Here is a 25,764-nt window from a genome sequence, read left to right on the forward strand (position 1 = left end):
ATGCTATGTTTAATGGCAATTATAGCCACTTACTTAAGAAACTAAATAATCTAATCAAATTCTGGAAAACGCTCCCAATGACATTAATAGGCCGAAAAAATGCTATAAAAATGATCTTTTAACTACAAATCCTATATTTATTTCAATCAATATCTATATATCTTCCAAAAAAGTTTTTCAAAAAACTAGACTCAGACATTACAAATTTTATATGGGATTATAAATCCCACAGAATACAAAGAGCACACCTTAGTAAACCAAAAGAGATGGATGTTCTAGCGCTCCCTAACTTTATGTACTATAATTGGACAGCAAATATTAAAAATATGATTCACCTGCTGGACAATTCTGCCCAGCAGGTGGACTGGATTGTAATGGAGAGAGAGGACTGCTCTCCGTGTAATACAGGAGCGACTCTCCTCTCACCAATGAATCTGAATAACAAAAATTATAATAAAAATCCAATGATACATAGCACAATTAGAACTTGGAAGCAAATAAAACTGAATCTAAAATTAAGAAATCTATCTATTTTAATGCCAATAGTCAATAACCCGTCGTTTAAACCTTCAATTATAGATACAGCATTTACACAATGGAAAGAATGGGAATCAAAACGCTCGGAGACTTGTATGAATTAGGAACATTATTATCATTTCAACAATTACAACTGAAATATAATTTGAAAATTAATCAATATTTTAAATATCTTCAAATCCGTGACTATCTGAACAAATACACAAACGACTATCATAACATGCCCCCAGACTTATTGGACGATGCCATGAAGACAAAGGCTGAATCAGCAAATCTAATATCATACTTATACAACATTATTTTAAATATAGAAACATCTACAACCGATGGTATTAGAAGAGACTGGGAACAAGTACAAGCTATACAAAATTCAAAAGAGAGATGGGATAAACACTTACTATATGTGCATAAATGCTCGATCAACGTACGACATACTCTAATTCAATATAAAACATTACATAGACTATATTATTAAAAAACTAATAGAAATAAACTTTTCCCCAATGTCTCACCCATTTGTGATAAATGTCAGTCACAAGAAGCTACCATAGCGCACTCTTTTTTTTTTTGTATAAAAATCGCAAAATTCTGGAACGAAATATTTGAAATCTTCACAAAATTAATTAAAATATAACTTGTACCTAAAGCAGAATGGATCATTTTTGGAATATCGGAAGGTAACCCCGAATTAAACGTGTTTCAACAGATCCTACTTAATTATGGACTAATAATGGGAAAAAAGCTTATACTCAAATTTTGGAAAAATGCTCCAATACCAACAATAACAATGTGGATTTCAAACATGTTCGAAACAGTACACCTGGAAGAGGTGAGACTCTTCCTAGCAGGCAAAGCAGACCACTTCCAAAAGACGTGGTCTGCATTTATGGAACTATTACAAGCATATAAACCATATAGCCATATAACAATTACAGCACGGAAACAGGACATCTCGTCCCTACAAGTCCGTGCCGAACAAGTTTTTTCCCTTAGTCCCACCTGCCTGCACTCATACCATAACCCTCCATTCCCTTCTCATCCATATGCCTATCCAATTTATTTTTAAATGATACCAACGAACCTGCCCCCACCACTTCCACTGGAAGCTCATTCCACACCGCTACCACTCTCTGAGTAAAGAAGTTCCCCCTCATGTTACCCCTAAACTTCTGTCCCTTAACTTTGAAGTCATGTCCTCTTGTTTGAATCTTCCCTATTCTCAAAGGGAAAAGCTGATCCACATCACCTCTGTCTATCCCTCTCATCATTTTAAAGACCTCTATCGTCCCCCCTTAACCTTCTGCGCTCCAGAGAATAAAGACCTAAGTTGTTGAAACCCAGGCAACATTCTAGTAAATCTCCTCTGTACTCTCCCTATTTTGTTGACATCCCTCCTATAATTGGGCGACCAAAATTGTACACCGTACTCCAGATTTGGTCTCACCAATGTACAATTTTAACATTACAACCCAGCTTCTATACTCAATGATCTGATTTATAAATGCTAGCATACCAAAAGCTTTCTTTACCACCCTGTCTATATGAGATTACACCTTCAAGGAACTATGCACGGTTATTCCCAGATCCCTCTGTTCAACTGTATTCTTCAATTCCCTACCATTGACCATGTACGTCCTATTTTGATTTGTCCTGCCAAGGTGTAGCACCTCACATTTATCAGCATTCAACTCCATTTGCCATCTTTCATCCCATTCTTCCATATTACCTAAATCACTCTGTAGACTTTGGAAATCCTCTTCATTATCCACAACACGCCACTAGTCACCTGCCTCCAACCCGACAAACAACCATCCACCATTACCTCTGGCGTCTCCCATTCAGCCACTGTTGAATCCATCTTGCTACTCCTGCATTTATACCCAACAGTTGAACCTTCTTAACCAACGTTCCATGAGGAACCTTGTCAAATGCCTTACTAAATCCATATAGACAACATCCGCTGCTTTACCGTCGTCAATTTCCCTAGTAACGTCTTCAAAAAATTCAAGAAGATTAGTCAAACATGACCTCCCAGGCACAAATCCATGCTGACTGTTCCTAATCAGACCCTGTTTATCCAGATAAGCATAAGGTGCAATAGTAATTTACAATATAAATGGTACCTGGATCTGGTAACGGGGGGTATAAAATCAAAAATTAAAAAAAATACGGTTGGTATATCCTTTTTTGCGGAGTTTTGTGTTATAATAGAGCGATTGTTTTTCCTTTTTTTTCTTTTCTTTCTAGGGCCTATTTTCTTTCTTTACTTCCTTCTCTAACTTCTTCCCTAAGGGGCTTTCTTCTCTCAACACTTTCCTGCACCTTCAAGATTCTTGCTCACTTTCCTTACTTCTTTTATTTCTACCTTTTTTAAAGCTCGAAAAACTAAGTGGTACAACAAATGTAATAAGATATATGTGATGTGTATTACTGTAATTTACTGTATTTCTAATTTTTAAATTTTTTTTAAAAATCTCGTGAACCTACGCTGCACTGCCTCAACTGTACACAATACTCCAGATGTGGTCTCACCAGAGCCCTATACAACTGCAGAAGATGTTCTCCTCAACACCACGCACAATCTCATCAAATTCCAGTTTCTGTCCCGCTTGGGGTATATTACAGTGGCCATTTAACCGACGCACAGGCTGACATCGAGACTTCAGGATTCTAACCGGTTAGAGTCGCTGGAGCTGTAAGTATCGGTGGCATCTGCCAGCCCTTTATCCGAATCAGAAAGTAATCGCCTTCAAAATCCAATGTGAAAAGTGTGACTGAGACAATAGTGGATTGAAACCTACTTTTAATATCGCTACCAATATTTTAATTCATTATTTTTGTAATTACATTAATAAATTATGTAATACATTTAGTTTAGAGATACAGCACGGAAAGGCCCACAGACCAGCGATCCCCGCACATTAACACTGTCCTACACAAACACTAGGGACAAGTCTACAATAATACCAACACCAAGAGTGTGGGAGGAAACAGAAGATCCCGGACTAAACACAAGCAGGTCACGCGGGTAACACACGCGTTAGAGTTGCTGCCTAACAGCGACAGAGATCTTATTTCGATCCTGACCACGGGAGTTTGTACATTCTCCCCGTGACCTGTGTGGGTTTTCCCCGGGTGGTTTGGTTTCCTCCCACACTCCAAGGAAGTACAGGTCTGTAGGTTGTAAAAATATAAATTGTGTAAATGTAAATCACTAGTGTGTGTAGGACAGTGCTAGTGTGCGGGCATCTCTGTGGGCCGGTGGCCTATTGACAATAGACAACAGGTGCAGGAGGAGGCCATTCGGCCCCTCGAGCCAGCACCGCCATTCAATGTCATCATGGCTGATCATCCCCAATCTGTACCACGTTCCTGCCTTCTCCCCATATCCCCTGACGCCGCTATCTTTAAGAGCCCTATCTAGCAATTGAAAGCATCCAGAGAACCAGCCTCCACCAGAGAATGCCACAGACTCACAACTCTCTGTGAGAAAAAGTATTTCCTGGTCTCTGTTCCAAATGGCTTACTCCTTATTCTTAAACTGTGGCCCCTGGTTCTCGACTCCCCAACATCTGGAACATGTTTCCTGCCTCCAGCGTGTCCAACACCTTAACAATCTTACATATTTCAATGAGATTACCTCTCGTCCTTCTAAACTCCATAGTGTACAAGCCCAGCTGCTCCATTTTCTCATCATATGACAGTCCCGCCATCCCGAGAATTAACCCGGTGAACCTACACTGCACGCCCTCAATAGCAAGAATGTCCTTCCTCAAATTAGGGGACCACAACTGTACACACTACTCCAGATGTGGTCTCACCAGGGCCCTGTACAACTGCGGAAGGACCTCTTTGCTCCTAAACTAAACAAAATTGATATGCAGGTAATTAATATATGGAACTAATATGTTGATGCAATCTGAAAAAAATAATGCTGGATTTAAACCTACCTTCAATTCCTCTACAAAGTTTTAAATAGTTATATTTGTAATTCAATGATACATTAATGCGCAGGTAATGGGTATAAGGGGTGTTTATGTTCAAATAATCGGAGAAAACCCCAAAGACGTACAGGTTCGGAGGTTAATTGGCTTGGTATCCCCTAGTGTTGGATAGTGTTAGTGTGCGGGGATCGCTGGTCGGCGCGGACTCGGTGAGCCGAAGAGCCTGTTTCTGAGCTGTATCTCTAAACTAAACAAAATTCAAACACATCATTGTCAACATTTAATTACTTCACGTTGCAGGCGATGATAGTTCGGAATGCGCGACTTCAGGTTACCTGTTCCCTGTAATCGCTCTGGCTACAAGTCTGGTGGTGTTCAGTCTTTTCCTTATTCTCGTCAAAAGGCGGGTGGCATGTTGTAAAGGTAAACACGAGCGCCGCATAACGTTACTGAAAGTGCATTACCTGTCACGATGAAATTAATACTTGGATTCCTCAATTTCTCCTTCTCCAAGGTGGACCTGAGGATTCAGTTCTCGCCCACTCCAGGGGAAGGGGAATTTTCGGCGCCAAAGATGAATTGCTGTGTACGAGGCGCACGCTGTAGTTCCAAAAAGCACACTCGGTTCACCCCTGCCATCTGGAGAAAACACAGAAACATAGAAACATAGGTGCAGGAGTAAGCAATTCGGTCCTTAGAGCATGCACCGCCATTCAATATGATCATGGCTGATCTTCTAATTTCAGTAAAATCAGTACCCCGTTCCTGCTTTTTCCCCATATCCCTTGATTCATTTAGCCCTATCTTGAAAATATCCAGATAATTAGCGTACACTGCCTTCTGTGGCAGAGAATTCCACAGACTCACAACTCTCTGGTCTCAGTCCTAAATGGACTACCCCTTATTTTTAAACTGTGACCCCTGGTTCTGGACTCCCCCAATATCAGGAAAATGTTTCCTGCATCGAGTCTTCCAATCCATTAAGAATTGTATATGTAACTATAAGACCCCCGCCCCCCCCCCCATCCTTCTAAATCCAGTGAATACTAGCCCAGGTGAACCATTCTTTCATCATATCTCAGTCCCACCATCCCGGGAATTAACCTGGTGAACCTACACTGCACTCGCTCAATAGCAATAATGTCCTTCCTCAAATTAGGAGACCAAAACTGTGCACAATACTCCATGTGCGGTCTCACCAGGGCCCGGTACAACTGCAGTAGGACCTTCTTGTACCTAAACTCAAATCCTCTCACAATGAAGGCCAACATGTCATTAGTTTTCTTCACTGCCTGATGTACCTCCATGCTTACCTTCAGACACTATTTTCTATGTGTCTATGTTTCTAAGAAGGGTCTCGACCCGGAACGTCACCCATTCCTTCGCTCCATAGATGCTGCCTCACCCGCTGAGTTTCTCCAGCATTTTTGTCTACCATATACTGGGAATCATTTTGAGAGGACCCATGGCTTTCCACTGATTCACTGCACTTACACCCTTTTACGTTCCGTGAATCAATGGCTACGCGCTTATTCTACATTTGTGTAATAGTTCATCTGTGATGAACATTTCTGTGTCGCCTTTCTGGTTTTGTCTTGTTTCTCTCTCTCCTAACTTTGTTTCCTGTTATTCAGAATAAGATTCTTCAAACTGTCTGACAAATGGGCGTAATGCAACATTTATCTTGATGTAAAACGAGGAGCTGTATTCGACTGAGTTAATGGTTAATGTGGGGATAAGAGGTTTCACGCGGTTCATAGAACAATAGAAAATAGGTGCAGGAGTAGGCCATTCGGCCCTTCGAGCCAGCACCGCCATTTAATGTGATCATGGCTGATCATCCAACTCAGTATCCTGTATCTGCCTTCTCTCCATACCCCCTGATCCCTTTAGCCACAAGGGCCACATCTAACTCCCTCTTAAATATAACCAATGAACTGGCCTCAACTACCTTCTGTTGCAGAGAATTCTAACGATTCAACACTCTCTGTGTAAAAAATGTTTTTCTCATCTCAGTCATAAAAGATTTCCCCCTTATCCTTAAACTGTGACCCCTTGTTCTGGACTTCCCCAACATCAGGAACAATCTTCCTGCATCTAGCCTGTCCAACCCCTTAAGAATCTTGTAAATTTCTATAAGTTCCCCCCTCAATCTTCTAAATTCTAGCGAGTACAAGCCGAGTCTATCCAGTCTTTCTTCATATGAAAATCCGGCCATCCCAGGAATCAGTCTGGTGAACCTTCTCTGTACTCCCTCTCCGGCAAGATTGTCTTTCCTCAGATTAGGAGACCAAAACTGTACGCAATACTCCAGGTGTGGTCTCACCAAGACCCTGTACAACTGCAGTAGAACCTCCCTGCTCTTATACTCAAATCCTTTTGCTCCTCACCGCGCTGCATCCCCGTTTTAATGCGTAATTCTCCTTCTCGGAACCAGTACTGTCCCCGCCCCCCCCCCCCCCCACCCCCCAACAGACTGACACTGGCGCATTGGGCAATGAGTAGAGGGGAACCCTGGGCTGATTGATTCACACTCAAGAGCAGGACGAGTGTCTCTTCTACAGCCCACATTGAACCCGATTCACAGCTAAGATGACCCAGTGACTTTACGTGCACCCCCCTATAGAGCAGAGCAAGATGCGCCACTCTGCGGAAAAAGCGTAGTATGACATGGGTAAGACATGACGCCATTTTACTGAGCTGCAATTTACAATAATATTAATAACATTTACAATAATATGAACTACATATGTAAAGTGATCGATGCTATATAAAACATTGTGCCCTACAACACTGATTACACCAAAGATGATGGAGCGAATCAATCTTTGGAACGGATTACACCAACGATACTAGAGGAGCATTGTCCTCTGCCTCCCTCGGGGAGACGCTTGATGTTCTCCCGCCGGCTGGCCGCCTTCATCTGTTACCGGGGGGGGGGGGGGGATCAACCGTGAATCAGTCCTGGACAACACACGAGTGGAGGAAACATCATCTACCCCCAAAGATAGTAGAGGAGCCTCTAGTGTCTTTGCTTTTCCCTGCGACCTGATGAAGGAGCAGGGTGTATAACGGTGGAGTCCGTCCCCACTACCGAAGATGTCGCGTTTGACTTACACAAATGGCGGCCGTGACGTTCCGTTATCTTCTACACGTCAGTCCATTGGATCTATCTTGCTCTGCTGTATACTCTTTGATTCACTCACAGTGAAGCAAAGAGCTAAACTCCCATGGTGAAGTGAGTGAGCAATGGTCAGACATAGATTTGATTCTTTATCCCCACCCTCCTAACTGCAGCTTCTCATCTGTTAAGTGATCGAGCAGAGGCAGAATAATTTATTTCCTTCAGTAGATACTACTAGACAGCCTCGTTAGACAACCTTCTACAATCCCAGAACATGATTGTACATTTGATTTGCACCTCGCCTCGATGAATCTGCCGAGTTTGTTTTTTCCGCTGTTCTCATGTCTCTGTTTACTTCCCTCCTCACAGTGAACACGCTGACCATTGTGATCCTGTCCCGTGGAAAGTGCGGTCTCTCCACAGGTGTCACTCGCTACCTGATCGCCATGGCAACGGCCGATACACTGGTCATTATTGTCGACCTGATAATGAGGCAGATTCCCATTACTTACGACTTATCATTTCAGTTCCTGTGGTATATCCCAGTGTGTAATATCCACGCCGTGTTGCTTTATGCTATCACCGACTGTTCTGTCTGGTTCACCGTCACCTTCACCTTTGATCGATTTGTGGCCATTTGTTGCCAGAAGCTGAAAACAAACTATTGCACCGAGAGAACGGCGGCTGTGGTTCTGGGGACAGTGACCGTGCTGAGCTGTTTAAAGAACACGTTCTGGTATTTTATGTTGAGCGGTGCATACTTGCTATTTAATTCCCCCTGGTTTTGTTGGGTTACAGAGAGTATTCGATTCTCACTGGCCTGGGGAATCGGGGAGTTGCTCCAGTATCTCATCACCCCCGCGATCCCATTTGTCCTCATTGTTGTGTTCAACACGTCGACCATCAGATACGTGTTAATGGCGAGCAGAGCCCGCAGGAGACTCCGGGGACCCAGCAGTGGGGAGAGAGGCAGTGACCGGGAGATGGAGAGCCGCAGGAAATCCCTCATTTTACTGTTGGTCATCTCGGGGAATTTCATCGTGTTGTGGGCGCTCCATACGATAAATGCTGTGGGGTTAAGACTGGGTGGATTAATTGCTGGCCTGGATTATCCAACAGGCGCCATTAGCGAACTGAGCTACATGTTGCAGATCCTGAGCTGCTGCACAAACACTGCTCTTTACGCCGTCACACAGACTAAGTTCAGGCAGCAGTTCAAACAAGTGGTGAAATCGCCCTTTTCTCTGATTGTAAAATGCATTCAGCGCCGCGGGGTCTATGAATCCGTGCCCTCTCCATCCCATCTGCTCACCCTCCCCCGTCACTCCCCGACACGCTGAGGATCCTGTGACCTGGTCCACAGAAGACATTTGTGACCCTGGTGTGTCCTCCGATTCTGCCACGAAGATCTCTTCTTCTGCCCCCACCAAACAGCGCCACTAAACAGCTCGCTGCCCCACGAAACCGTTCGCTGCCTCACCAAAATGCCCCACCAAACTGCCCCACGAAACCGCTCGCTGCCCCAGCCACTGCCGGCGCAGAGCTACGATTCACCGCAGGGTGAGCGGTCTGTTTGCCCGTCTAACTCTAACCCTAACCCTATGTTGAGCTGGATTACGCAGGCGCTGCTGTCACACGGACTCAGTTCCGTCTCTTCACAGACACGCTCCACAAACATGGTCAGACCAGTGAATGCCCAATGGTAAATCACGTTGCCTTCTTTCCAAATGAGAATCTCAGCACCTTATTGCTTTATATCAAGCGCTCAGTCATTCGGTCTGTGCCCCAATGCGACTGAACTCCATCCAAATATCCTCAAAGCCGATACGGAGTGGAATCCACGAGGTCAAAAACAGGAGCAGATTCGGATGTAGTCGTTCATTGTCAGTGTCAGCTCACAGTAACAGAAAAAATATTCTCCCTGATTCGTTTACGGACAATATCCCCACCACGTGCGTCCGACTGAACTCCTGTCTTATTCTCTCACTCTTGCTGCTGAAGGCACACATCCCGTGGCTGCCTTAGCTGGGAGTTACATCCTGATGCTGTGTCTACGTCCGTTTTCTCGGGTGATCAGATTTCCCTCGACTTACCATAAGGCGTATAATACAATGGTCTGTTCTATCCACCATGTCCGTGTGGAATATATATATCTCTGAACCTCATTTCAACTACATCGCACCTGTGCCAGTGAGGTAGTGTGTGCCGGGAGTGGGGTTGTGTGCGTGTGTGTGTGTGGGAGGTGGGGGTGGAATGGGTATGGGCGTGTGGTGGCTGTGGCATTGTGTGTGTGTGCGTGCGTGTGTATGTGTGTGTGTGTGTGTGTGTGTGTGTGTGTGTGTGTTTGTGTGTGTGTGTGTGTGTGTGTGTGTGTGTGTGTGTGTGTGTGTGTGTGTGTGTGTGTGTGTGTGTGTGTGTGTGTGTGTGTGTGTGTGTGTGTGTGTGTGTGTATGCGTGTGTGAGTGTGTGTGTATTCGTGCGTGTGTGCGTGGGTGTGTGTATGCGTGTGTGTGTGCTTGTGTGTGTTTGTGTGTGGGGGGTGGAATGGGTATGGGCGTGTGGTGGGTGTGGCATTGTGTGTGTGTGTGTGGGTGTGAGTGCGGTGGATGTGAGATAGAGTGTGTGTGTGTGTGTGGGGGGGGGGGGTAGTGTGTGTGTGTGGGGGGGTGGAATAGGTATATGTGTTTGGGGTCGGTCATGCATGTGGGATTATGTGTGTGTGAAGTGAGTGTGTGTGGTGTGGGCAGTGTATGGGGTGGGGTTGTGGTATGTGTGGGCTGGCGAGTCTGTGCAATTACCTCACCTGCATATCTCCTTTAAACACGACATCACTTTAAAGCTAAAAGAACTCTAGATCTTGACATTTACACTCTGGAAAAGATTTCGACTGTGTGACATATCTATGTGCTTCGTTATTTTATATTTTGCTATCAGTTCTTCCTCAGCTGCTGAAGTTCCAGCGATAACTATCCAAGTTTGGTCAACCTTGCCTTGTACCTAATGCTGACTAATAGTAAGATTAAACGAGAACTTACCAGTTTGAAGTTTGAACTGTATTTTATGAGGAGTTACGATGAGGGATTACGTGAAGTGCCCGCTCAGCACGCATGCGCGGCATACTTCAAAGCAGCGGTGTGGAATTACAGATAGACACAGTTATTGAAGTAAACATAGTAAAGAAAAGGAGACATCAGTTTCTCAGTTTGACCCATATAATTGAGGGTGGGAGCGGAGGGCACGTAATCCCTCATCGTAACTCCTCATAAAATACAGATCAAACTTCAAACTGGTAAATTCTCGTTTAATCTTACTATTTTACTTCGGAATCACGTGAGTGACTACGTGAAGATTTTAAAGCTCTTGAATCTGTTTCAGGAAAAACACAATGGTATTTTTTAACAATGACAACAAAGAAATTAAATTGCTTCCCTGGGATTAAATTAAATATTTGCAGTCTGTAAAAAAAATTCTGCCAATAAAGCAGGTTTTGCCAACGCATTTATAAAATATCTGAACGGACTTTCTTCCGACCATCCTGCTGTAGCCAGGATGTGGTCTATAGGCACGTCCATTCTTTTGGCTGTCGACGTGGATGCTGCCCTGGTGGAGTGAGATTTGTACATATTAGTGTTTATCCCAGCAGCTATTTGCACCTGCTTGAGCCATCTCGAAATGGTTTGGCTCGTCACCCGACCATAGGTTTTTTATGACTGACCCACAAGGCTTTTCCTCTCCCTCGAATTATTTTGGTTGTGTCTACGCAGGACAGTAGGTGGGCCATGGCACATATCAGTGGTTCTGGCGGGTAAGCCCGGAATTCCACGACTGGATTAGGTGTTCCTGGTCTGCTCTGTATGATCAGTCCCTGGATAACGACAGAGGTCTGGTCTGGAGCTGTGAGCATGCTGTCCAGTAGCAATAGGTGTAGTGACTGGACCCTCTGTGCAGATACAAGTGCCATCAACATGAGTGTTTTGAGCATAGATTGTTCCAGGTTGATGGATCTGGCTGATGGCCACCCCCTGAGCTATGTCAGGACCACACTGACATCCCATGTATGGGTGTACCTTGGTCTAGGGGGTTAGAGTTGTAAATACCCTTCATTAGTTTGCCCACCAGCGGGTGGGACCCCATGGCCTGTTGTCCGGGAGCTGGTTTTAAATATACAGGAAGGGCACTTCTAGCTGTGTTGATGGCTCTGTAGCTGAGTTCTTCATCGTGGTGAAGGTTCGCCAGAAAAATCCAGTACGTTGGTGGTTGTAGCGGTTGAGTAGGTGGTCCCTGTATCCAAGCAGTACTTCTCCCATTTTTTGATGCTGGACAAGTGCTGTTTTTTAGTGGATGTTCGGAGGGATGCTGACATGGTGTCGACGCTTTGTTCTGATAATCCCAGTCCCAGAAGTGGTTTGTGCAGAATCTGCAACTCAGGAGTTTGATTTTTTCATGGCACGGGTGGCTTGTGCTCGACACTGGGTGTTAATAACTCTGGGTCACTGGAGAATACCATCCTAGTTTCAACAACCATGGCATGGATTATTGGGAACCATGGCTGCGTAGGCCAGTCGGGTACTATCAAAATACCTGAAGCAGAGTCCATTTGTATTGTGCGTAGTACCCGACTGATGAGGCAGAAGGGAGGAAATGCATAGAAGAAGAATTTCCCCAACCTAGCGCGAACGCATCTACCGCTGCTGCCTCAGGGTTTGGTTCCCAAGCGACATAGATGGGTACCTGGCGATTTAGCCTTGATGGAACTAAATCGATATCTGGCGTGCCATATTGCTTGATAACTTTTGCAAATTTTTGGGGGTTTAACATCCATTCGATGTTGTCATTAAATGTACGTGACCTGGTGTCTGCCACTGCATTTAGCTTACCTGGCAGGTAAGTTGCTGAAAGCCAAATATGTCTTTCGACACACCATTGCCAAATTGTGTTGACCAACTTGTCGCATGATAACGATTTTATGCCGCCCATATGTTTAATGTAGGTCACCACCGTAGTATTATCTATTTGTAACCGTACATGCAAGTGATGCATATTTGATGCATATGCTTTTAAACCATAAAAGTCACCCAACATCTCTAGATAATTAATGCCCAGTGTAAGTGGTAATGATCACTCTGGGTTAGTCCATCTACCACCAGTGCTGGAACTATGCCAAACGTGTTTTGCCCACCACTGTAGTTCTGATATTGCTTCAGTGGGTAACTTCATGACACGATCATAATGACCTGCATGCCGTTTTGGTGCCTGTACCTTTGCTCTTTGTAAGTTTTGACAGTGCAAAGGTCCGAATTGTGTAGCCGGAAATGCTGCTACCATTTTCCCAATTACTCTGCTACTTGTCGAATAGTTGGTCGTTCGTTGACCATTAAATTGTTGCATGATTGTGCCAATTCAACTGTTTTGTCTCTTGGCAATGTTACAGTCGCGTAGAATGAATTAATTGTGAAGCCCAAGTAGTCCATGATTGTGGATGGCTTCAATTTAGACGTATCTGGATGTAAGACAATCCCAGGCTTTCGAACAACTGTTTGGTAGCTGATACAGCTGACATTGTCAATTCCATGGTCTTGCCTACTATTAAGATACCATCAAGATATGCCATGAAATATGTTTTTGTCTTCTTGATATTGCCAGAGCTGGTTTAAGTATCTTGGTGAATAATCTTGGGCTGATGTTAAACCATTGGGTAACGCTTTAAACTGCCATTGCTGCCCCATCCAGGTAAATTTCAGGTATCTGCGATCTTCACACTTCAGCAGTGTTTTGGAAACACTGACTGGAAGGCGTTTGCAGCCCAGGCCACCCTTGACTCCCACACGGACATTGATTCCTACACATCCTCTGTTCTGGACTTTATAAACTCCACCATCAATAGTGTCACCTCCCTCAAACAGGTGACCATATTCCCGAATCAGAAGCCATGGATGAACAGCGAGGTCAGGCTACTGCTGAAAGCACGGGACACCGCTTTCAGGTCAGGCGATGCTCGAGCCTACAGTTCAGCCAGGGCTAACCTGAAGAGGGGCATCAAGAAGGCCAAGCACTGCCATAAGCCCAGGATTGAGGAGCACTTCAACAACAACTCCGACCCCCGACGCATGTGGCAAGGCATCCAGGCCATCACGGACTACAGACCCTCCAACACCACCCCCACATCCAGCGACGCCTCCTTCCTTGAGGAGCTTAATCACTTCTATGGCCGCTTCGACAGGGACAATCTAGAGACAGCCATCAAGGCTGTGCTACCTGCCGATCACCAACCCCTCACACTCACCCCCTACGACGTATACGTGGCACTGAGTAGGACTAATGCACGTAAAGCTGCTGGCCCTGACGGCATCCCCGGGCGCGTGCTCAGGGCCTGTGCTGCGCAGCTGACAGACGTCTGGACTGACATCTTCAACCTGTCACTTGCCCAAGCAGTTGTCCCCACGTGCCTTAAATCCACCTCCATCGTACCAGTGCCAAAACACTCCACTGCGGCAAGCCTCAACGACTTCCGCCCAGTTGCACTTACCCCCATCATCACCAAGTGCTTCGAGAGGCTGGTCCTGGCACACCTCAAAAGCTGCCTACCCCCCACACTGGATCCCTATCAGTTTAGCCTACCGCAAGAACAGGAGTACGGAGGATGCCATCTCAACGGCACTTCACTCCTGCCCTCTCCCACCTCGACAACAGAGACACTTACGTAAGAATGCTGTTCATCGATTACAGCTCAGCATTCAACACCATTATACCATCAAAACTGATCACCAAACTCGGTAACCTGGGCATCGACCCCTCCCTCTGCAACTGGATACTGGACTTTCTAACCAACAGACCCCAGTCTGTTAGGTTAGACAAGCACACCTCTTCAACCCTCACCCTGAACACCGGCGTTCCACAGGGCTGTGTGCTGAGCCCCCTCCTCTACTCCCTCTTCACCTATGACTGCACACCTGTACATGGTACTAACACCATCATCAAGTATGCAGATGATACAACGGTGATTGGCCTCATCAGCAACAACGATGAGTCGGCCTACAGGGAGGAGGTCCAGCACTTAGCAGCATGGTGCGCTGACAACAACCTGGCCCTTAACTCCAAGAAGACCAAGGAGCTCATTGTAGACTTCAGGAAGTCCAGGGGCGGCACGCACACCCCCATCCACATTAACGGGACGGAGGTGGAACGTGTTTCTAGCTTCAGGTTCCTGGGAGTCAACATCTCCGATGACCTCTCTTGGACCCACAATACCTCAACTCTGATCAAGAAGGCTCACCAGCGTCTCTTCTTCCTGAGGAGACTGAAGAAGGTCCATCTGTCTCCTCAGATCCTGGTGAACTTCTACCGCTGCACCATCGAGAGCATCCTTACCAACTGCATCACAGTATGGTATGGCAACTGCTCTGTCTCCGACCGGAAGGCATTGCAGAGGGTGGTGAAAATTGCCCAACGCATCACCGGTTCCTCGCTCCCCTCCATTGAGTCTGTCCAAAGCAAGCGTTATCTGCGGAGGGCGCTCAGCATCGCCAAGGACTGCTCTCACCCCAACCATGGACTGTTTACCCTCCTACCATCCGGGAGGCGCTACAGGTCTCTCCGTTGCCGAACCAGCAGGTCCAGGAACAGCTTCTTCCCGGCGGCTGTCACTCTACTCAACAACGTACCTCGGTGACTGCCAATCACCCCCCCACCCCCCGGACACTTATTATCACTTATTATTATTTATTTAAATCATTTGCTATGTCGCTCTTCCAGGGAGATGCTAAATGCATTTCGTTGTCTCTGTACTGTACACTGACAATGACAATTAAAATTGAATCTGAATCTGAATCTGAATCTGAATCCTTGTGAATGGTACTGAATAGTAAACATATAACCATATAACCATATAACAATTACAACACGGAAACAGGCCATCTCGGCCCTACAAGTCCGTGCCGAACAACTTTTTTCCCTTAGTCCCACCGGCATGCACTCATACCATAACCCTCCATTCCCTTCTCATCCATATGCCTATCCAATTTATTTTTAAATTATATCAACGAACCTGCCTCCACCACTTCCACTGGGAGCTCATTCCAACATCTTTAAGATCAATGCTTGCCATGAAGTATCCTTTGGAAATCCACTAATGCCATTGAGTATATACTGATCACTCGTGATAGACTCCTGTGCTTCTTTAAACAGGAGTAATCTCCTCCCTGTTAGTATTAAGCCCCTGTTTTCTATACGCTGGTAGGGACCGGACCCACCTACTTCCATGGTTATGGGTATTTCTTCTGTTTCCTGCCGGTCCAACGAGTCTTGCACGTTGTCTGACGTGGCGGTGATGTTGGGGGGTGGCGCATTTTCCATGGGGTCCGCTCTGGGCCTTGGTCTAAAGAAGACTTCTGGTGATAGAATGCGGACCCCATAGCTTTCACCAGTCCCTTATGGTTGACGTCGACTGGTGGACGCGATGGGGTGCTGCTGCTTGGGAATTATTGTTTTTGGTTTTTGGTTTGCTCGTCCCGGGGCCTGCCCTCATGAGACCGAAAGTTTTTAAGGCCTCTTCCATATCCTTCATATGCTTTGTGCGGTTTTTGCCAAAGAGCAGTAGGTCTGGCTCAGTGGCTGAGGTTTTGCACAACCCCGCAAATGTAGGATTTTATGGCAGGTCTTATGATTTGTTTACGAAAGTTGTGGTCATCTCCGTATTTGTCCACGGAACAAGCAAACGATGTGATGGCTGACGTGAGGAGCCTGAGGATCCGCTGCAGTTTTAGCTCCTGGTTCCGAATATTTGCCCCAACGTGCCCCCAGTTTTGGCTGTTTACAGCCGGCACTTTAAGGGACTCACCGTTCTCGGGAGCTGTATACGTTTCTAAGGCCTCATTGTCCACCTGCTCCTGTAGGGGCCTGTTGGAGAGGTGGTCATTGCTGGCCGCTAGTTTGGCCTTTAACGGCCTCCTGCACGTGGGGCTCCCACGTAGCGGTCCACCACACCCAGGAGCTCTTCCTGTTCCTGCACCCCTTGCATACTCCCGCCATCTTCAGCCAGCGTCCCCTCTTCCTGACCAGCCCAGTCCTGGTCACCAAAGCTACCCTCGGATAAGGAGGAAGCAATGGACAGTCCACAAGACACTGTGAAGGGAGTGCCTGAACTCCCCCTGCGAGAGCGCCCCTCACGAAGCGCGTCTCGCTGGAGCTCCTGCTCCAGGAGCCGCTCCATGCGGCTCAGGCGGCTTTCTCTCCCCCGTGCGGGTGGAGAGACGTCCCCGTCCGACAAGTGGGAAGCCACTGGCCGGACGCTTCTTCGGTGGCTTTACTTCCAGCCCGCTGCTCAGGCGCTAGCGGGACTGGGCTCGGCACGGTGTCGGGGATAGCGGTGCGCCCGGTAAGCGGTCCTACCGCCTTGTTGCTGCCCCCCCCCCCATAGATGGAACGCTCCTCCGTGGAGTCGAGCGGGTGATAGGTTTGTCCAATAGCCTTTGTTCACTGCCTGAAATAAAATAGAAGGCTCCCTGTGAAAGCAAACCCGACCTCAGTGTATTTACCTGACGGTCCGTTCTTTCACGCTGTAGCAGAGGCGCCTGACTCCCGATGCGGCCGCTGTTGCACTGCTGAACGCAATACGCGCATGCGTGCTGAGCGGGTTCTTCACGTACTCACTCACGTGCCTCCGAAGTAAAATCGAGACAGCCCACTGGTAAAACTCTTCTGCTCCCTCTCAAAACCTCCACGTCTTTCCAAAAATAGTGCTCCAAATACCAGTCTACCCATGTTTCCACTGTAAGGTAGGTATAGACCTGGACCCAAGGATGCTGGAGCATCTCAACCCGCCAAGCAGCATTTCTGGAGCAAATTGATATGCTCTTCCCGAAAAGTCACATACCCATTTTAACCAGAGATGCTGCCTAACAGGCTAAATTGCTCCAGCATTTTGTGTCTACCCTTGGCGACACCTCGACTACCCTAACTCAATCAAATGTCCTCCCATCTGTAGCTCACTCAGCAACAAACCATAAATATTGTTTAAGCCCACCGGCAAGGGAGGCGCCAAATGTAGCCTGGCAGTCTGACCTCCACCGTGACATCTCTCGGTCACGTCCCTTCACCATGACACCACAGGCGATCAATAGGCACACAGAAATGCTGGAGAAACTCAGCGGGTACAGCAGCATATATGGAGTGAAGGAAATCGGCAACGTTTCGGGCCGAAACCCTTCTTCAGATGATCTCACCACATCTAGTTATATCGCCTCCACAAAATACACCAACAGAACTTCCCTTGCAGACCCACTGCGTTTGTCTGCTTTGCCTCGCTGACCTCATCTCCATACACCTTGATTCGTGCTTATCTCCACTTGTCAAATCCCTTCCTTGTACATGCGAGACACCTAATACGCCGTTCAACTCTTCAATAACTTTCAATTTCTAGACACTCTTTGCCTCGGACGTCCGGTCCCCGTACACCTCCATCCACAAAGAGGAAGGTGTAGGAAGGAACCTGCCCACGTTTGGTCCGCATTTCTCCAAACCTGTCCTATCCATGTACATATCTAACAGTTTCTTACACGTTGGGATAGTTCCAGCCTCAACTAACCCAACTGGCTGTTTGTTGCATGTATCCACAGCCCTTTGTGTGAAAGGCTTACCTCCTCGAATTCCTATTAAATCTTATCCCCTCACCTTAATGAAGGTATGATGTGTGGAAATTACAGAGACGTGGTTGCAAGCGGATCGGAGCAGGGAGCTGAATATTCAAGGCTTTACGTTGTACCGGAAAGACAAACAGGTGGTCAGATGGGTGGGGTAGCTCTGTTGGTAAAGAATTAAATTAGGTCTTTAGCGAGGGGTTACATGGGATCAGAAGATGTAGAGGCATTGTGGGTAGAGCTGAGAAATTGGAAGGGTAAAAATACCCTAATGGGAGTTATTTACAGGCCCCCAAAAAGTAGCCAGGATATAGGCTACAAGTTATATCAGGAGACACAATCGGCATGTAAGAAAGAAAATGCTGGAGTGGTTATGGAATATTTTAATATGCAGGTAAAATGGGAAAATCAGCTTCAGTTACTGAACCCCAAGAAAGTGAATGTGTACATGGCCTCCGCGATGGATTCTTAGAGCATTTTGCAGTGAAGACTACCGGGGAAAAGGCAGTGTTGGATTTAATGTTGTGTAATGAACTGGATTTCATAACGGAATTCACGGTAAAGGAACCAGACGATGGTAGCGACCACAATATGATAAGATTTAACCTGCGATTTGACAGCCAGAAGATGAATTCGGATATGTTCGTATTACAGCTGTGCAAAGTGGACTACAAACGCATGAGGGAGGAGGTGGCCAAAGTTGACTTGAAAAGGGTAATGATGGAATAGCAAATGGCAGGAATTTCTGGGGATAAATCCGGAAGATGCTGGATCTTATCATTCAAACGATTCAAATCAAGAGGCGGTGGAATACGCTTCTATTCTAACCATGACCGGTGCAGCCACATGACGGTACTGTCTAATTTATGTTCTCCCAATATAGAATACTTCTTTATAAACTACAAACCCTTTTATTCTCCGATGGAATTTACCTCTGTTATTTAAGGGGTTGTCAGTCCAGATGCAGGAAGATTGTTCCCGATGTTGGGGAAGTTCAGAACTAGGGGTCACAGTTTAAGGATACGGGGGAAATCTTTTAGGATGGAGATGAGAAAAACATTTTTCACACAGGGAGTGGTGAGTCTGTGTAATTCTCTGCCACAGAAGGTAGTTGAGGCCAGTTCATTGGCTATATTGAATAGGTAGTTAGATGTGGCCCTTGTGGCTAAAGGGATCAGGGGCTATGTAGAGAAGGCAGATACAGGACACTAAGTTGGATCATCAGCCATGATCATATTGAATGGCGGTGCAGGCTCAAAGGGCCGAATGGCCTCTACTCCTGCACCTATTTTCTATGTTTCTAACCTCAGCCAAGACCTTCCAAAATACAGACTTGCCCCACCAGTGAGTCGAGAACACTGTTACACTTCAATCAAGAACGCATATCACTCTGTTCCCCGGGCAGCTCTGAGTCACTCAAATCATTGCATAGTTCACCTTATACCGACCTACAGGCAGAAACGACAAGCTGCTAAGCCTGTGGACACAACAATGAAAAGTTGGACAAGAGAGGACATTGAGAACCTACAGTCCTGCTTTGACTGCACGGATTGGAATGTGTTAATGGAAACAACCACAAGCCTCGATGACCATACAGACACTGTATCATCATATGTCAGCTTTTGTGCGGACAGTTGCTATTCCACTAGGACCCGGACCTGGTTCAACAACAACAAGCCCTGGTTCACTGCAGAACTCAGACAGCTCCGTCAGCCTAAAGAGGATGCCTACAGGAGCGGGGGTGCCGACCACTACAGGCAGGCCAGATACAAGCTGAGAAGAGGAATCAGAGCTGCCAAGGAAAGGAAAGCAATATTGAGGAGCAAGTTTTCAGCTAGTGACTCTTCTTCAGTTTGGAAGGGTTTGCAATGTATCATCAGCTACAGGAGGAAAGTCCCCCGCTCCTCGGACAATCGTCAACTGACCAACGACCTGAACGAGTTCTACTGCAGGTTCGACAAACATAAATGTAACTCTGATACCCCATCCCCACACAACACTTCACATCTCCTCTCAGCATGACTGGCCCCTTCCTCACCCACTCCTCCCCAACAGCTATTTAATACCCACTTACAGCCTGACTCCAATCTGTAAAGACTGGGCAATCGTCCACTATCTGCCCCCTCCTTGCTGTCTAACACCAATCTGACCACTTCTCCATCACTAACAATAGAAATTGAGGAGATGGAGAAGAAAGAAAAGCCGGAAATCTCCAGGACTGGACAATGTTTCCCCCTTTTCGCTCAAGCTCTGTGCCGAACAACTGGAACTGGTCTACACAAAATTTTCAACCAGTCCCTGCAAACCTATACAATCCCTGCCTGCTTCAACGTCTCCACTATTGTCCCTGTACCCCAAAATATAAAGATTCCTGGTCTTAATGACAATAGGTCTGTCTAATGTAAAAGAAAAACAAGCGTTTAAGTGAATGAATTGCTGTTTTCAAAGCGGAAATCGTTTTTAAAACATGGGCGGGTCACAATGAGGCCTGAAATCTAGGACAGGCGTCGGCAACCAACGTCCCACGGGCCGGATCCGTCCCGTAACCGAAATCATCTGGCCTGCAGGTGTATTGTTTTTCAATTGTTTTTTGTAACGTATGAACTGCAGCCAGTGCCGGGGCAAGGCAAGCCGACCTGGGAACTGCAACTAGTCCTGGGCTGCTAGATTCTAGGAACTGGCGGCCTTGTGGGATCCGGTTGCAGAACATGTGGACTGGGCTTACCATCACGGAGCTGGCTGACTTCGGAGGCTGTGGTGGCGTTGCGGCGGCGACCCGACTTCGGAGCATCCAGCGGAACTTTTGTCTCATCAAACCCTCCCTATAATATCACCCAGATACACATCACTCCGGAGACAAAAATGCTGAGTAACTCAGCAGGCCAGGCAGCATCTCTGGAGAGAAGCCAGCTAGAGACGTTTCAGGTCGAGACCCTTCCTGTAGGGTGAGATAGTCCGGCATTTTGTGTCTACCTTCGATTTAAACCCGCATTTGCAGTTCTTTCCTACACATATCAATCCGGTCCGCTTTGACTCCTCTATCAAACTTCTGAAGTTTGCCGACCACACAACCCTGATTGGACTGATCCAGGATGGGGGGGAATCTGCCTACAGACAGGAAGTGTCACAGCTGGCGGCCTGGTGCCGTAGCAACAACCTAGAGCTCAATGCTCTTAAGACGGTGGAATTGACAGTAGACTTTAGGAGAGCTCCCCCTCCTCTCACCCCCACACCATCAACAACACCACAGTCACATCTGTGGAGTCTTTTAAGTTCCTTAGAACGATCGTCTCCAATGACCATAAGTGGGGGGCTACCATCGACTCCACAGTTAAAAAGGCACAACAGAGGATGTACTTCCTGCGGCAACTGAGGAAACACAATCTGCCACAGGCAATGATGGTCCAATTCTACACGGCCATCGCAGAGTCTGTTTTCACCTTCTCCATCATGGTCTGGTTTGGCTCAGCCACCAATCACGACACCTGGAGGCTGCAGCGAATCGTCCGATCAGCAGAGAAGGTTGTTGGCTGCAACCTTCCCTCCATTGCTGAACTGTACACTGCAAGGGCCAGGAAGCGAGTGGGTAAGATCATCTCTGACCCTGGCAACAAACTCTTTGAATCACTTCATTCAGGAAGGCGACTCCGGATTGTCAAAGCCGCTACAGCCAGACATAAAACAACGTTTTTTTCCACGAGCAGTAGCTCTACTCAACAACCAAAAGACTGCAGCCTCATTTTGCTCTGGTATTTTATTCCATTCACATGTTTAATCTGTAATGCTTTATTATTAATGTTTAATGTTTTATGTGTTATACTAAATGTCGTGTTGTTATTTACGAGCAGAGCACCAAGGCAAACTCCTTGTATGTGTACATACTTGACCATTAAACTTTCATTCATTCATTAATTCACAGTGATATTTCCGAATCACTAGAGTTAGGAGTGGTTCCAGATGATTGGAAAATTGCCAATATTACCCCGCCGCACAAGAAGGGAGCAAAGCAGAATAGGGGGAACTATAAGACGGTTAGTCTGACTACGGTGGTTTGTAAGATTTTGGGAGTCCGTTATAAAGGATGAGGTAACGGAGTATTGAGAAAGTCACTATAAAATAGGCTGAAGTCAGCATTGCTCTGTGAAGGGGGGTGGGGGTCTTACTTGAGAAATTTGCTGGAATTCTAGCAAGGACCAACAAAGGCCTTTGATAAGGTGCCACATGTGAGGCTGCTAAGGAAGAAGTGAGCCCACGGTATCAAACGGCAGATACTAGCATGGTTAGCAGGTTGGCCGAGTGGCAGAACAAAAATAGAATAGAATAGTTTCATTATTGTCATTGTAACATGAACCATGTACAAGGAAATTGAAAAATGGCAGCCAGTCAGTGCACCATTCAAACATTTCTACAAGCTAACGATACATACAAGGTAAAATATTTAAAAAAAAGATAAACAACTAAAATTAATATCATGAAAATAGTACGCATAAACACCCAACCCTACATCCTTCTGCCGATTTCACGGTGTACCACAGTCCCTTAGTTCGTTTCGCCCCTGCGTCCTTGGCGGCTACATTAAGTGCCTTTATAGCAGTGGGGTAAAAACTGTTTATAAGTCTGTTTGTCCTTGTCCTTGTAGATCTGTACCGTCTGCCTGACGGCAACAGTTCAAACAGGGAGTGTCCGGGGTGGGAAATGTCCTTTATAATACTCTGGGATTTTTTGATGCAGCGGGAACTGTGTAAGTCCTCCAAGGTAAGGAGAGGGCAGCCGACAATCCTCTGGGCGTTGTCAATGGCCCTCTGGAACGCTCTCCTCTGTGCCGCTGTGCAGCTGGTGTACCACACGCATACACAGTATGTTAGGATGCTCTCAATGAAGCACCGATAAAAGGACAGCAGCCGTCTCTGAATGATGTTATTCTTCCTGAGCATCCTCAGGAAGTGCAGTCTCTGCTGGACCTTTTTCAGCAGCGCAGAGGTGTTCACGCTCCACGTCAGGTCCTCCTCAATCTGGATTCCCAGGAAGCGGAAATCCGCCACCCTCTCCACACTGTCCCCTCTGATAATTAATGGTACCATGTCCGTTTTATTCTTCCTGAAGTCTATTATTATTTCCTTGGTTTTTAAGGTGTTGAGGAGCAGGTTATTTTCTCCACACATAATGGCAATTACGATGCTTTTTTCTGGTTTGCTGCCAGTGACTAGCAGAGGCCCGCAGGTGTGGATGCTGCAGCTGCTACCCTTCATGTTGTATATTATTGATTTTGGAAGATAGGATTGAATGCTTTGGAGCCACATTTTGCGGATAATATGAAAATAGGTGGAGGGGCATGTGGTGTAGTGAAAGCAGGGACACTGCACAAGGACCTGTACAGGTTGGGAGAGTAGGCAGACAAGTGGAAGATGGAATATATTGTCCATAAATGTCGACTCATGCATTTTGATAGTAGGACTAAAGGGATAGATAGATAGATAGATAGATAGATAGATAGATAGATAGATAGATAGATAGATAGATAGATAGATAGATAGATAGATAGATAGATAGATAGATAGATAGATAGATAGATAGATAGATAGATAGATAGATAGATAGATAGATAGATAGATAGATAGATAGATAGATAGATAGATAGATAGATAGATAGATAGATAGATAGATAGATAGATAGATAGATAGATAAATACTTTATTAATCCCCTTATTCAGGGGAAATTCTGATGTCCTTGCAGCACACTAATAAAAATACAACACAGTATTCATAAAGAAATTCAACACCAAAACATCCCCCACAGTGATTCCCACTGTGGGGGAAGGCACAAAGTCCAGTCCCCATCCTCTTGTCCACCCATAGTCGGGCCTATTGAGACCTCCACTGTCGCCGCCACGGCGCCCGATGTTCTCGCCGGGTGATGGTACTCCGGCGTCGGGAGAACCCCCAGCAGCTTGGGGTGCCAGGAACGGCCGCATTCCCACCGGAGCCTGCGGCTTCCAAGCCAACAGACCGCGCCAGACGGAGCTCCGCACACTGGTGATCTCGGCGAGATGTAAGTTCAAACGTGCATGTTTGTGTGACGCCGCAGAACGCCCCCACCCCGCAACCGCGCGTTGAGTGGACGGGAGCCAACTGTTCTAGTATGGACTATTTTCTAAATGGGGGAGAGAATCCAGAAATCGGACGTGCTCGGGGACTTGGGAGTGCTGGGGCCGGATTCCCCAAATGTTAATATGCAAGCAGAATCAATGGTAAAGAAAGCAAATTTCATGCTAGCATTTATTTCAAGAAGGCTTGTACACAAAACAAGGATGTAATGTCCAGGTTCCATAATGCACTGTTAAGGCCTTTGGAATATTATGAGCAATTTTGTGTACCATATATGAGGACGGATGTGCTGGCTCTGGAGAGGGTCCAGAGAAGGTTTACAAGAGTGACTCCAGGAACGAGTGATTTACCAGGCATGAGTAACAGCACTGCCAGCCCACCAGCCGTGAGTTAGTGAACTGCCAGCCCACCAGCCGTAAGTGACTGAACTGCCAGCCCAATAATCCATTCAGTCCACCCTCTCCCCCTTCTCTCTTACAGTCTGTCACCTGTTTTGGGCAGGATTTCTGGCAGTTTCTCAGCTGCCAGCCTGCCAAGTCCGAGTGATTGTACTGCCAAGCCTCAGTGACTGAGCTGCCAGCCCAAAATCCATTCGGCCCACAAACTCCATACTAGCCTTCTGGAAACAGTACCTTCGGCCCACAACACTCACACTAGTGCAACAGAAAGCGCCCTCACGCCCTCCCCACTGTCCAGCAATATTGGGATTGGTGGAGAGGTGGAATATTCTGTTGGGTGTCCAGCCCTCCCGTGTGATGCTGGGACGCAACGGGGGTTGTTAATGTGTGTGTGGAGGGTGATTAGTGTGTGTGTGGGAGCGTGCATGTTTGTGTGACGCAGCAGAACGCCCCCTCCCCGCAACCGCGCGTTGAGTGGACGGGAGCCAACTGTTCTAGTATCCACTAAAACTAAATTAATCTCTAAACTCAAACCATAAACTAGAACTTTAAACTCTAAACTCATAAAGTAAACTAAACTCTAATCTAGAAACAATAGTAGGAACGGGGTACCGATTGTGGAGGATCAGCCATGATCACATTGAATGACGGTGCTGGCTCAAAGGGCCGAATTGTCTACTGCTGCACCTATTGTTCTATGTTTCAAAGTTTCTATGTTTCAAACTATAAACTCAAACTCTAAACTCTAACTATAAACTCAAACTATGAACTCGAATTACAAACTCCAAACTGAAAGCATGAACTAAATTTAAAACTGAGCGCGCGGTGATCTCCGGCAGGTTGGAGCCCGGGGGGAGAGGAACCGGAGCGGACACAAACTCAAACCATTCTTCATTGCAAAGCGCGGTTGCGGGGAGGGAGCGGCCTGCGGCGTTACACACCCATCCCCACAGACAGACACACACTAACCACCCCTTAAATATTATATTCATATTAATTCACTCATTTTACCCGATCCCCGC

Source organism: Amblyraja radiata, chromosome 48 (genome assembly GCF_010909765.2).
Source record: "Amblyraja radiata isolate CabotCenter1 chromosome 48, sAmbRad1.1.pri, whole genome shotgun sequence".
Lineage (NCBI taxonomy): Eukaryota > Metazoa > Chordata > Chondrichthyes > Rajiformes > Rajidae > Amblyraja > Amblyraja radiata.